The sequence below is a fragment of the Eumetopias jubatus genome, unplaced genomic scaffold, assembly GCF_037043125.1.
Source record: "Eumetopias jubatus isolate StellerSeaLion01/CBP00866 unplaced genomic scaffold, mEumJub1_p1.0 scaffold_7, whole genome shotgun sequence".
NCBI lineage: Eukaryota > Metazoa > Chordata > Mammalia > Carnivora > Otariidae > Eumetopias > Eumetopias jubatus.
Genome location: NW_028274813.1, coordinates 4,695,365 through 4,707,691, shown reverse-complemented (window position 1 = coordinate 4,707,691; position 12,327 = coordinate 4,695,365). Strand labels below are relative to the sequence as shown.

Sequence of the window (12,327 nt, the reverse complement as noted above, 5' to 3'; positions counted from 1 at the left end):
ATGTCTTTGGTTGGCTTCCCTGCAGCAGGGACAGCGTCTAACAGGACAGACCCCACTGGGTGCGTCTGCTACACAAAATGCGCCTTTGGGGGATGGGATCAGGGGCCTGGGCTACAGTTCTGCAGAACCAGGCTGGGGCTCTGGCAAGCCCACCTGCCCAACACCACTCCTCTGGTGGGGTAGGGGACTGCCAAGAGGGTGTGCACCTCCCCCACGTGCTGGGGACTTATGGTTATGAGGGGCTACTATCCCCCCATTTTACAGACAGGCAGTGAAGAGGCACAGAGAGGTCGGTAATGCATCTGAGGTCACACAGCTGCTTTGGACAGAAGGTGGGATTACAAACCTGGCCATGGGAGGTAGCTGGCTTTCCTAATTTGGGTCACCCCCTCCCTCCAGGGTTAGAGAGGAGAATGAGGGCCAGACCTTTTGCCCTGCGGGGATGACATTTGCATCTGTCTTGTGGGAAGTGGGACTTGAGGGGACACACTGCAGGAAGCAGGGAGCCCCAGGGTGTGTGTGTTGGGGGAAGTTGAGAGCAGCTGGTGGCCCAGGGTGGGCGGTGACAGAGAAGGGAGCAGCGAGGTCAAATTCACGATATGCCTCCAAGGTGGATCCAACAGGCCTCTGACATTCATCGGGAGGGAGTGAGGGCCAGGGCCTGCACGGAATTCCTTGTCCCCTTCAGGACCTGGTCTCCCCTGACCCAGCCCCGGCTCTAAGTGGTCCACACTCGTGGGCCACCCACTTCCCTTCCTGGCTTTCCTCCTCGGCTGCACTACCCAGGCATATCGTCCATGGTAGCAGGGACAAGGGAGGCCCCAAGGCTGGTCACACGCCGCCTGCCTGCCAAGGGCCAAGCACCGAGCCCCCCGACCTCAGGCAGCTGCTCGGGCCGAGGGGTGCGCTGGAGCCCCTGGGAGACTTGACCTCAGGAAGAGAAGTCACAGAGGTGGTCAAGGCCAGAGCGGGGAATTCCCCACCCCCTGGGCTCTTCGGTCACTGCCTGTAACGCCCTGTGTTCACTGAGGGACGCTGGGGAAGCAGGTCTAGTCTTGGGCCTCAGCCTGCTCTGCAGCCGCCTCACCTCCCTGGCAGCAGAATGATGGGCAGAAAATTGAAAAACTTAGCCAAACTAGTGTATTACTTTCCTGGCGCCCCCGCCTCCCCTCCGCCGAAACAGAAGCCAGAGATAACGCTCTCCCAAATAGGTTTACCGAAGTCAACCCATTACAAGTGCGGACAAGCTTGGAGATAACAGAAGCCTGTGAGTTCTTAATATCCTGCCCGGCACGCCGGAGGAATAAATGAGGGACGGGGCAAGACAGCCCCGACTGCAAATACTCCGCTACGGCCCTTGGCCATCCATCAGCCCCGTGCGCGGCAGACAGTGTCGCCGGCCCTGGGTTTGGGGAAGTATGGTCGCCATAGGGATGGAGTCAAATGCATCCTTTCAAAAATAGATCTGCTTAAAATTCATTAACTTAGACAACTCCACCAGAAGAAGCAATCAATTCCTTGAACTCTATAATCATGCTTCTCCCAGGGACCTCTTCCTCAGTGTCGGTGAAGCTAATAAAGACTGGGTCCCATGGAAGGAGAGAGGCAAGAAGTCTAGCCTTGACATTCTGCGGCCGGCTCGGGCCCAATTACTTTCCCATGTGTTTGTCTCTGGAGTGAGTCACTCGTCACGCCGGCCAGGGTCGGGGGCCCGCTTGGCCCCTGCCAGGCGCCGGGCTGGGCCAAGGGTGCAGAGCAACCAAGAAATGGTCTCGCGCACCAGGAGCCACAGTTGAGTGGGGAGATGCGGGGACAGGCGTCTGGGCTCACTCTTGGTGATCTCATCTTGCACGGGGCCATAAATCCCGCTCACTAGCGGACAAGTCTTGAATTTATATCTGTAGCCGGGACCTCCCCACTGAGCCCCAGACCCCATTATCCAGATGCCCTTTCTCCATGTCCTCTGGGGTATTTAATGGGTATCCTAAACCCACCCTGTCTGAGCACGGCTAGACCTGTTTCAGGTTCTTCCAGCAGCTCAGGCCAGAGACAGGGAGCCCTCTGGGATTCCTCTCTTCACCTCAACCCCATATCCAGCGCCATCTGGGGGCCCGTGGGACCTGCCGTCCAAGAGCAGCCAGACTCCAGCCGTGTCTCTGGGCCTTCATGGGTGCTGGGCTGGGCTGGCCCAAGCTGTGCCCATGGTACCTGGATGACTGTGGAAACCCTACCTGCTTCCACCCATGCCCCTCCCCCTAATCTCAACCTACTAGCTGGAGGAATCCTATTCACATATAAGCCTATCCTCTGCCCGAACCCTGCCAAAGGCTCCTGGGTCACCTAAGACCCTATGAAGCCCTCTGAAGTCCCCGTGCCTCCCTGGCCTGGCCTCCTATTACTCTCTACTTCCCTCACTCCACTGCAGCCACATTCCTGCCCCAGGGCCTTTGCACTTGCTAGCCTCCCATGTAGAGCTCTTCCCACAGGTGGTCTATGGGTCTGTACTTGGCAGGAAGATTTCCCTTGTCACCTTGTCTGAAAGTGTCCCTTTCCCCTGGCACTTTCCACTACCTGTTTGACGCACGCATCTTGTTTGCCGTCCGTTGGTCTGACCAGCAGAATGCATGAGCCACAGAGCCAGAGGGGGGCATACTGTGTGGTCACTGCTGAGTGCCCTGGACCTCACCTGGAACATAATGGGTGCTCAGGAAGTGTGCAGTCAGTGAACAGATGAGTGAAACTTGTCTCTCCTTCCAGAAGGCTGCCCCCACCCCCTCCTTCAGGCTCTCATTACAGAGTCAAGTGCTCAGCCCCCTTTGGAAACTTCTGGTCATGGCTTTACTACTGGGGGACAAATCCTCTCCCGTCTGGCAAGCCAGATGCTGGCCCCGTCTGACTCCTCCTTACCCGATGCATCTGCCCCTTGCAATGGATGGTGTGGACTCTGGCTCAGTCAACTTCCCACTCTATACGCTGGCCACGTCAGCCCCTGCCCCAAGCTTCCCTTCTGGAACCTTCCATTCAACTCTTCCCTTTCCAACCACCTGTGCACCCCTTGGTTGTTCCTGGGAAACCTCATCTCACCACTAAAACCTCTTTCTCTCTCCCACACCCCCCAACCTGCTTCTTCAGCATCCACCCCACCCCATGGCCCTGATGGAAATCTGGGGACCCTCGGTGCCTCCCCACCCACCGCCCTGTTCCTGCTTCCCTCCGCCCCCTCCCCTAGAATCTCAGGCCAGCCTGCAAACCCCACCACGAGGCTGGGCACTGAGCTTGTGGGGTCCATGAGGGTGGGGGCTGCTGGAGTAATGAGGGGCCATTTATGCACCCGATGCACCCCATTAAGGTGAGCAGAAGTACAATGCAGACTCAAGGCAGGCGCAGCAAACCTGAAAGCTTCCAGGCTGCGTGCCCTGTGCTCTCTGTTGATACAATTCCGTTCGATCCACTTAACAAACATTTACCCAGCACATGCTGCCAGCCGAGCACGGGGCCAGGCCCCATGGGAGGCGCCCCTCTGCTGCTCCCTGCCTCACCCCCTCCTCCCTGTCTCTCCAGCCTGCTCCTCCACCCCTTCTGGAGGCTTCTCCGGAGACCACCTCCACCCTCAGCCTCTCTGCTTTTACACCCCGCTGCGCTGTCTACACCCCACTCTAGACGTCTGTGATGGAGGGTAGGGCCAGGGCAGCAGGCTTCCTCAGCACCCACGCTGACGGTGGCCACACTGCCCTGTCCCATGAAGGGGGCGTTGCCCGGAGGAAATGCTTGCTCGGCGCCCGGGGCTGGGCGGTGGTGGGGGGCTCCCGGTGACCAGAGCACGTGGGCCCCAGAGGGCAACAGCAATCACGGTAACCCCACAGTCGTGCCTGCCTCCCACCCCGGACTCGGCTGGTGCTGTGACCGAGCACATCTAGGGCTCATATGGGAGACGAGGCCAGGAGCAGGCACCTGGCTGACAGCCGAGGGCCTGGGACGCAGGGTGAGAACTGGGGCCGGCTCTCGGAGCTCCCGGAGCTCCCGGAGCGAGCCCCCATTCCTCTCTGCTCCCCTCCCCCCCATGGGGCTAGCTCCAAGTTGTAATAATAATAACGCTAATCAACCCCGAGCTCACGCTTTCCTGCATGCGGGGCGCCCACCCGGGCCCGTTTGCGAGGATATCCCGAGTCCTCTTATCACCATTGCACAGATGGGGAAATGGAGACACAGAGAGGGTTAGTATCCTGGGACGGTCGCACTGCTCGTGCGTGCCAGAGCCCGGGTTCAGACTCTGGGGGAAAGTGGCCCGCAGACGTCTTTGGTGTGGACAAGTGAGCAGACACGCTGAAATCGTCCCCACAGGCCTCTGAAGAGGGGGTGAGTGACCAGAGCCGAGCCCTGGGCCAGTGGTGCTGGGGTGGGGGTGGGTGGCTCTCTTCTTCCCAGCTTCACCCTTGGCCCGATGATGAGAAGTGAATTTTCTTAGTTCCCTGCGCTCGTGCATTTATCAAACACTAACCGAACACCTAAGCATGGGGGCTTTGAGGACAGTTGAGGCCGGCCCTGTCCTCCCCAATGTGGATGCCGCCCGCCCCCCCAGCTGGGAGGAAGATGTCTAGAAGCAGCTGCAGAAGAAGCAGGTGGTGGGAGCTGCGCCTGTGGCCCCCACAACAAGGAGGAGGCAGGGTGGGGGGGGGCAGGCTGAGCTGCCTGCAGGAAAACCCTCACGTCTCCTCTGCTCTGTCTGGGAGACTCAGGGCTAAACCGCCTGGGGGGGGGGGGGCTGCGGCGCAGCACAGACACCCCGAGGCCCAGACTCACCCGCCTCCCACTTTGTTTTCCCTCCTCTTCTAATTTATGTGGTTGCTCTGGTGTCACTTCCTAAGCCTTCCTAAAGCCTCTGCAGAATGAAGTGGGGATTAAATAACCCAACTGTTGTCAGCCTCAGCGCGGTAGGGCCGCGGCTGGGACGGAGGCTCTGCCCGCCATCCCCGGCACATGGGCCAGGAGGTGATCAGCAAAACTCTGAGCACGTATTTGTTCTGAGACTTGATTTTTTTAAATGCTGGCCCGGAGGCTGAGATTGTGTCCCCACTCACACCTCCCCTCCTCTGTCCCCCAAACTTTTCTAAATCAAATGCACAAAAATTGCGTGTGGCGGGGATCCCTCTTAAATTGTGGAGCAAGTACGCAGCTTTGAAAGGCTGGCTTCCACGTCAGCCGGCTGTGTGAGCCACTCGTGACCGTGACCGCTCAGATGAAAAGTGCCTGTGTTATCCGCATTTTTGTCCTTTGTTCTGTAGCGTGTCCCTCACCTTCTCTCTGAATAAAAATAAAAACTTGACCCTGAGTTAGAAAGCCAGGGGGTCCCTCCTGCCCCTGCGAAGCCTCCTTCCCCCGCCCCCCGAACCCCCCCAGGTTATATCTGGAGAGCAGAGCAGCTCCGAATGCGGCTTCCCATTTCTTTCCAGATTTTTCTATAAGATGAGAATCTTAAACTCTGACTGTTGACAAAACCAGTCACCTGCCCACCCTTCCCGACAAAGGCTGCAATGTAGCTCTTGATGGATTCGGGGCAGCAGGGCCATGATGAGCGTCCCATCTTTGGACATCTCAATACCTTCTACACTCCCTTAAAAAACTTACATTGCTGAAAACCCCAGCCCTGTTAGTTTACCACCGAGTATCTGCCGCATCGACATGTCTTCATATAAACATAGCCATAAACCCAACACCCAGAGACCAAGAAGAAGGGCCCAGATCACCAGCATCCCTTTGGCCCGACATAAAGAACCTGAGCCAAGTCACGCCTGGACTGGTGAGTTGAGTTAGTGGAATTAACGGAGGGACTGTGTTTCTCGGCCACCTGTTAGTGACACATTTCTGAGCAAGTTCCCACCTGCTTCCCCAGAGATGGAATCACCTTGAAGGCAGCGGTCTTTGAGCCGCTGTGTGATTGTGCTTGCCTGCTGCGCCGAGGAGCCCGGCGCTTTCTCTGTTCCTAGCAAAACCCTCCGGTGCTGCCCCTTGCCGACCGACGTGCATGACCCGCTTGCAAATGTCGCTGCGGGGGGCTGCTTTCTTGCAGTTTCTGGTTGGAGAAACCACCCAGGTTTTACCAAGGACCGGGCTCACGTGGCAAGGATGAAATCCACCTTTTAAACCGGAAATCCAAGAACACCCTCCACTGTCGGGTGGCCGCTGCTAACTACGGGCTTGTGTTTGTGCCAGGGAGAAACAGCTCCGGTAAGAGCCAGCACCGAGCCAGCGCCTTCTGGGCGCCATGGGGACCGGGCTCATCGAGTTCCACGGGCATCCCATTGGGGAGGGACTATTTTTATTTTTTTTAATTGAAGTGAAATTCACATAACATAGAAGGAACCCTTTTTCAGTTGCACTCAGCATATTCATAATGTTGCACAGGATCACCTCGAACCTATTTCCAAAACATTTTTATCGCTACCAGAGGAGACCCCCCCACGCAGGAAGCAGAGGGTCCCTGTTCCCCTCCCCCAGCCCCTGACAACCACCAGGCTGCTTGCTGTCTCTGGCTTTGCCTCTTCTGGACGCTTCACACAATTGGAACCATGCAGCCTGCGGTCTTTGGTGCATGGTTCTTTTGCTCAGCGTGTTTTCAAGTTCCATCCATTGTGCGGCTCGGGCCACGGTTCGGTCCTTTTCACGACTGAGCCGTATTTCATTGTGTGGATGGACCACATTTTGTTTATCCAGTCATCTGTCGGTGGGCACCTGTGTTCTTTCCATCTCTTTTTGGCTGCTGTGGGCATTCGTGTGCATGGACTAGTTTAAGGGGCTACTTATCGTCCCAACTCACAGATGAGAAAACTGAGACACCCCCCCAGACTTGCCCTACCTGCCCGCAGCTGCACAGTTATGGCCTTGGGGTCACTGGGGAGAGGAGTTCATGGCCACGTGAGTGAGTCTTCTCAACATACGCTACATATCTTCCCTGCTTCCATTCTTTCTCTCCACATTCCCTGTTTTTAATCCACGACCCTTTTCCCCAGTTGAAGCACCATTTAAGATTTGGAGAACTTTTAAAAAGGTAAACCAGGGATGTTCATAGAATCTCCAAATCCCTTCTTGTCAGTGCCCCGGTGTCATGTGCGTGTCTCACCTACGGGGCGAAGGCTTGACCCTCAGACAGGAGCAGGGCAGGAAGCATGGCCATCCCACCCATGCACCCCGGGGCTCGGGGCCGTGCCAAGCCCCAGTGCCCAGCCCAGCTGGAAGCCAGGAAGTCCACAGTTAGTTCTGGGGAAGGGACACCTGCCAGGAGGTGGAGGGCCGTCCCCCGAGCAAGTGTAGCAGGTGCTGCCCGTTGGTAGAATGGCCTGGCAAAGGTAGCAGGCAAGACCTGGGCGTGACATGGTAAATCGGGCTCCTTGAGCTCCGGGCAGATGGGCTTTTAATGATTCTCCCCTATTATTAATATTCCCTACTTGGGGAAAAATAGGCATAGATTATGCAGCTTGCCCAAGGTCACACAGCAGCTCAGTGGCAGAGGTGGGTTGGGGGCAGCTGGGAAGAAAAAGGGGCTTTAGGGGATCCCAAAACGACAAACTTGTTTTTCAGAGGCCAAGTGAGCTGACTCAGGCCCTCAGAAGGGCACATTTTCACGACCTTCCTCCCCATGTGTCTCGGCATGAGCGACGTTCCGGAAGGGATGGGCCGGGTCCTACGCACCCTCCTGCCAGCAGCCAAGGCTGCCTCTCTTCCCCTGGGCTGCAGAAGTTCAGAGAAACTAGGATCACGCAGAGGGCCTTTTCTGCCCCTGATGGCCTGCTTTGTTCTTCTAACAGCTTTATTGAGGCAGAATTTATATATGTAATAATCACCCATTTTAAGTGTGTAATTCAATAGTGCTTAGTAAATTTGCAGATTTGTACGACCATCACCACAATCTAATTTTAGAGCATTTCCACCACTGAAAAGAAGCCTCTGTGCCCCCCTAATCTGCCTTTTGTATCTTCACTGCAGGGGGGCCATCTCCCCACTCTGCAATAATGCCGGACCCTCACTGAGCACTTGATCCCTCACCAGGTCTAAGGCCTTCCCAAGGACACATCCATGAAACTGCCACGGCAGCCCAGTGGGGTCAGGTCTTGCTGTGATGGTCCGCTCATCACCACAGAAGCAGACGCAGAGCATGACTAGGTTCCCTGCTGTCGTGGGGTGAATGGTGGGCCCCCCAAAAGGTGTGTCCACGTCCTAACCCCCCAAATCTGTGACTGTGACCTTATGGGGGAAAAGGGGTCTTTGCAGATGTCACTAAGGTAAGGATCCTGATCATCCTGGATTCTTCGGTGGGGCCCGGAATCCAGTGGCACCAACCCAGTGAGAAAAGCAGAGGCTGTTTTTTCAGAACTTGCTCGAACGGGGCGTCAGGCAAGGCTGCTTTCTCTGGCAGCCCTCACAGGTGCACCCTGACGGAGCCATGGCCGGGAAAGCTGGAGGGGGCTCACCGGGAGTGGGGCATCCTGTGTGATTATTAGGGGGCACGTGTGGCTTTCTCTGGTTGGTTCTAAATCGGAGGGGGACACACATTAGGGCAGCTGTGCGTTCCCGATCGTGTCCTGACCGCTCAGAACTGACTGCCAGAGAAGTCATCATTCAGCTTCCTGGAGGGTCACCAGGGGTGGCCTGCTGGGCTCCTGGAAATCCGACGCACCGCAGCCTGGCTTCCTGGGCCCGTGGCTGGAGACAAGGCGTGGAGCTCCCGGGCAGGTTGCGGCAGGCTGTGGCCCAGAGTTCTGTTTCGGTATGTGGTCTGGCCACTGTCCCTTTATATATTCGGTCTATGCCGGGTGTCCTCAGGAGCGACCCATGTAGGATGGACAGGGGGACGGAGGTCAGGTGGGGAGGGAAGCAGAGAGGGAGGCGTGCAGCCCCAGGCCGAGGACGCCGGAAACCACCAGAAGAAGCTGGAAGAGGCAGGAAGGATCCTCCCCAGCGGCCTTCGGAAGGAGCACGGCCCTGCGGACACTTTGATTTTTGACTTCTGGCCTCCAGCAACGTTGAAGAATACATTTCTGTTGTTTTCAGGCACCAAGTTGGCGGCGATTTGTTAAGGCAGCCGTGGGAAATGAATGCTCTTGCCCCCAGGGTTACACGGATGGGGATTTTTGCCAAAGTCCCGAGTGGGGGCTCTTGACCATGCTGCCAAGGTGGAGGTGGGCGAAGGTGGGGCTGGAACAGCAGGAGGGACTCAGAGAGAGACCGGCGACAAGGTTCTGTGCTGGTTTGAAGTCTTACCCGTCTGTTTGCTCGTTCTTCCAATATTTGCTCAGGTCCCAAGATGGCTTTGATGGCTCATGGGTCAAAGGTCTGAGTGTTGCACCAGACCGGGCCCCGGCAGAGCCCCTCAGCCCCGAGGGCATTGCCTTCCGTCTAGACACCTGCCAAAGCCCTTTCCAGGCTGTCTGCCCTGAAACTCCGGGACAACAGGCTTTCCTCAGTTGTCCTCACTGAGATCCAGTGTCCCTCACTGACCTCACCTACGAACTGAGATGAAATCCAGCTAGCACACCAGTGACACTGTTGACCGCCTTGTTTAATTCTTCCCCATCTCCGTTCCAGAATGGCCTCAAAATGGCTTATGGAGTGACACCCAAACATCAAGTTAACTTGGAAGGAGGCTGGGAAAAAAAAAAATAAAAAAAAGAAGAAGGAGGCTGGGACCTGGGGAGTCAGGGCAGAGGGAAGGGAGCCAGCACCTAGAGGCCAACGTGAGGACCAGCGTAGACCCCTGCGGCAGGCCACAGGGCAGGGGCTAAGCTTCCCAGCAGCCAAAGGGGAGAGGGGTCAGAGGCAGTGTGAGGTACCAGCAAAGTGAGGGCTAGGCTGTGTCTTGGAGCAGGTCACTGGCCAGACAATGGCATAGAGTCACAGTGCTGTTTGGGGCACAACCCCTCAGGCTGACCCCTGTCTCTGCTGGGCTGGCGGGATCTGGCCCCGGGGTTGGGGAGATGGTCTGGTTTTGTTTGTCACTGTCTTTTCCTTTGGGGCGCTCTCGGTACCCATCAGGGTGGCCCACCTCGCCTGCAGGGGTAAGGATGTGGCCCAGGAGACCCATCAGAGTCCGGCTGGGACTTGCTCCGCACTGAGGGAGACGGGGGATCGTTGATGCCCTGGACAATCACGAGCTATGCAGACAACGTAAGCGGGAGGGGGCTGCCCCATCTTCCAGGACACCCAGAGGTGGCCATGTGCTTCAGGAAGGAACAAGGCCAGGGCCCCAGGGTGGGCAGGGTTGAGCAGCAAGGAAAGGCGGTTAGGCAGAGGGAGCGCCCCATTGACACCCGCCCTGCTCCTGGATCCAGCCGTGTGTGACATCCTGACATCTTCTCCCAGACCTCCTGGTGATGTGGGTCAACGAAGTCCTCACAAAGAGCTTTACACAGATTGCTGTTGTGAGAAACAACCTGGGCTCACAGCGGTGTTTACCATGGGAAGGAGGAAGGTGGGGAAAGAGTGTTCTTTGGTGACTGCTAATTCCCGTTTCTCTCATCCGTGGCTTTGATGGCCTTTGGGCTGTGCTCCCTGAACTTGGGATCCAGTGTCCCTCACTGACCTCCCCCCGTGGGCGACGAGGCCGACACTGGGGGTCCAATTTAGGCCATCGGTACTGCTGATCGCTGGGGGTGGGCCAGGCCCTGTGCAGGTGGGTTTTGGGGAGGGGGCCGTAGTAAGGATCAGAGTGGGCAGGCACTGATCCACGGAGATCACAGCGTACTGGGCGAGGGTCACCAGAAGCCCCCACAGGAACACAGCATGCCCCCTGCCCCCGTGAGAGGCCACTGACTTTCACTAGTACAAGAATAAGATTATGGGTTTTTTTTTCCCCTTAGAAAATACTTTGTTTCTTTAGCAGAGCACAGAGGAGGAGACAATCAAGATGTTTTTAAAGCCTTTAATGTTTTGTTTTTAACTCTCCGTGATCTCCCCCCCCCCGCCCCCGCCCCCGAATAAGGCTTCTCAATCTTGGTTCTGTTGACCTTTGAGACTGGATCATTCTTGGTCATGGGGACTGGGCTGGGCATCGCAGTGGCCTTTATCCCCTGGATGCCAGTAGCATATAGTGTACTTCCCCACTTCCCTTTGTGGCAACCAAAAATGTCTCCAGACCCTGCTGAATGTCCCCCCTGAGGGGACAGAATCGCTTGGGTTGAACACCGCTATCCCAGGGACTTCTGCCTCCACAGTTCCGACATAGGAAACACACAACACAGCCCGAAAGAGGGAGGAAAGAGGTAAATTTTGGGGGGGTGATTTTTTTTTTTTATCGTAGTCAAATATACATAACATAAAGAAGAGCTTAAAAAGAGCTCTATTCAGTGGCATGAAGCGCATTCACTGTGTGGGTGGCCATCCCCAGCATCCATTTCCAGAACTCTGTCGTCGTCCCAAACAGAAGTTCCAGACCCGTACAAAAGTGCCCATCCTCCGACACCCCCCCACCCCCTTTTACTTCTGTCTCTGTGGACCTGACCACCCCAGGGACCCCATCCAAGTGGAATCAGGCAGGCTTTGTCCTGGGACTGGCTTGCTTCCCTCGGTGTAACGTCCTCGAGGTCTGCCCCTGTCATAGCAGGTGGCAACATCTCCTTCCTTTGTAAGGCTGAAGAATATTCGGTGGTGCGAACAGACCCCGTGCTGTCCCATTGAACCACAGATGGCCGTTCGGGCTGCCTCTGCCTCCGGGCTACTGTGAATAAAGCCCCGATAACAGGGTGTGCCGTGTCTATCTTAAGTCCCTCCTTCCAACTCCTTGGGGTGTACCCCCAGAAGCGGAATTGCTGGGACATAGGGCATTCCTATGTTTAACTCTCAGAGGAGCTGCCGTGCTTTTTCCCATAGCAGAAGCAGCATTTCACATTCCCACCAACAGTGCACAGGCCTCCAATTTAACTCTCAGGGGAGCTGCCGTACTGTTTAGAAGTAAATTCTTGACTTTTGAATTTCACAAGAGGCTTTTGAGGTTCAGATGCAGAGGTGGAAGGAGAGTGGGGGGCAGGTGGGCAGCACATGGATACGGAGAGTCTCTAAGTTATCACCAAGTCCCCAGCCTCGGGGATCGGGTGTGGCTGGGGGACGCGGAACTGAGGGTTGGCTTTTGCCACCAACAGGATGGATCCTTAGTAGAGTCAAATTGTAGGAAAACAAAGTCCTCCTTCTTGCCTGGCTGAGTGTGTGGCTTGAGATTTGTACTGTTACCCTGGGCCCCAAAGTTCTCGGCTGTGGAGCGTGACCATGGTATTTTTAGCCTGGAAATATTTGCAGGATGGGAGTTGCCCAACACCTACATGGACCATAAAATAATTTCCA

The 12,327-nt window shown here is 56.3% G+C and overlaps 1 long non-coding RNA gene across 2 annotated transcripts; it reads left to right on the top strand.

The window, feature by feature from the left end:
* The first annotated feature begins 4,210 nt into the window (after positions 1–4,210).
* On the top strand, positions 4,211–7,955 carry LOC114204887 (uncharacterized). Of its 2 annotated transcripts, XR_003608260.2 has the most exons (4): positions 4,211–4,356; positions 5,451–5,797; positions 5,891–6,225; positions 7,576–7,955. It is a non-coding gene; the product is annotated as an uncharacterized LOC114204887 (long non-coding RNA). The 2 variants fall into 2 exon arrangements; XR_003608258.2 differs by having other exon boundaries at positions 5,451–6,225.
* The last annotated feature ends 4,372 nt before the right edge of the window (positions 7,956–12,327 follow it).